Here is a 1,829-nt window from a genome sequence, read left to right on the forward strand (position 1 = left end):
AGAGAGAGAGGGAAAGAGAGTATGAGAGACAGAGAGATATAGAAATAGAGAGAGTCAGACACAAGGAGAGATAGATATAGAGACAGGAAGAGATAGAAAGAGCGAGGGAGAGAGTGAGCGACAGGGAGGGCCAGAGTGAAAAACACGGAGAGATAGAGAGATACAGAGAGAAAGCGAGAGGTAGAGAGAGAGAGACAGGGAGAGATGGATATGGAGATAGAGATTGTAAGGGAGAGGGTGGGGCAGACAGAAAGAGGAAGATATAGAGAGAGTGATACAGATTGAGAGAGTGTGACAGGGATAGACAGATAAAGAGAGAGTGTGAGACAGGCAGGGAGAAATATACAGATATATAGAGTCAGAGAGAGGCAAGGGGGGAAAACAGGGATAGAGAGAAGGAGAGACAGTGAGTGAAAGAAAGAGAGAGACAGAGAGAGAGGCAGAGAGAGAGACGGGGGAGAGAAAGAGAGACAGAGAAACAGAGGGAGAGAGAGAGACAGGAACAGGGAAGGAGACAGGGACGGAGAGACAGGGACGGAGAGACAGGGACGGAGAGACAGGGACGGAGAGACAGGGACGGAGAGACAGGGACGGAGAGACAGGGACGGAGAGACAGGGACGGAGAGACAGGGACGGGGAGAGAGAGAGACATGGAGGGAGAGAGAGAGAGAGACAGGGAGAGCGAGAGAGACAGGGAGAGATGGAGAGAGAAAGAGACAAAGATAGAGGCAGGGAGGGGGAGAGAGAGAGAGAGACGGGGAATGAGAGGGGGCGAGAGATAGAGGGAGAGAAAGACAGATACAGAGAAAGAGAGAAACACAGAGAGAGAGAGAGAGAGGGATAGAGAGAGAGAGAGAGAGCCAGAAGGATACAGATTGAGAGAGAGTGACATGGAGAGACAGATAAAGAGAGAGTGTGAGATGGGCACGGAGAGATTAATAGATATATAGAGAGAGAGAGGGGGGGAAACAGGGAGAGAGAGATGGAGAGAAAGTGAGAGAAAGAAAGAGAGAGACCGGGAGAGATAGAGAGAGAGAGAGACAGACAGAGACAGAGAGAGACAGAGAGACAGGGAGGGATAGAGAGAGAGGGGGGTGATGAGAGAGAGAAACAGCGAGTGCTAGAGCGACAGAGAGAGAGACAGGGAGAGAGAGACAGGGAGAGAGAGGCAGGCAGGGAGAGATTGATAGAGTGAGAGACAGAGAGATATAAATATAGAGAGACAGAGTCAGAGACCTGGAAAAGTACAGAGAGACAGAGTGAGAGAAAGGGAGAGATAGACAGAGAGAAAGAAATAGGGAGGAATAGACAGAGAGAGATTGAAAGACAGGGAGACAGAGGGAGATATAATATATATTAAAATATACATAGAGAGAGGGGGACGGAGAGATCGATAAAGAGGGATGAGAGACAGGGAGAGACAGAGAGAGAGATAGAGTGAGGGACGGAGAGACGCAGAGACTGAGAGAAAGACAGGGACAGAGAGAGAGTGAGAGGCAGAGGTAGACAGAGAGATAGACAGACAGTAAGACACAGGGAGATACACATATATATTTAGAGATAGAGGCAGTGAGAGATTGATAGAGAAAGTGAGAGACACGGAGAGACATTGAGTGAGAGACAGTGACAGGTAGCGAGAGAGAGAGGGGAGAGAGAGAGAGAGAGAGAGAGGGGGAGAGAGAGAGAGACAGGGAGACAGGGAGAGAGAGAGAGAGAGACGGGGAGGAGAGAGAGAGAGACGGGGAGGAGAGAGAGAGAGACAGGGAGAGAGAGAGACGGGGGCAGAGAGAGAGAGGCAGGAGGAGACAGAGAGAGAGAGAGACGGGGGG

Source organism: Rhincodon typus, unplaced genomic scaffold (genome assembly GCF_021869965.1).
Source record: "Rhincodon typus isolate 14 unplaced genomic scaffold, sRhiTyp1.1 hic_rhity00000082, whole genome shotgun sequence".
NCBI lineage: Eukaryota > Metazoa > Chordata > Chondrichthyes > Orectolobiformes > Rhincodontidae > Rhincodon > Rhincodon typus.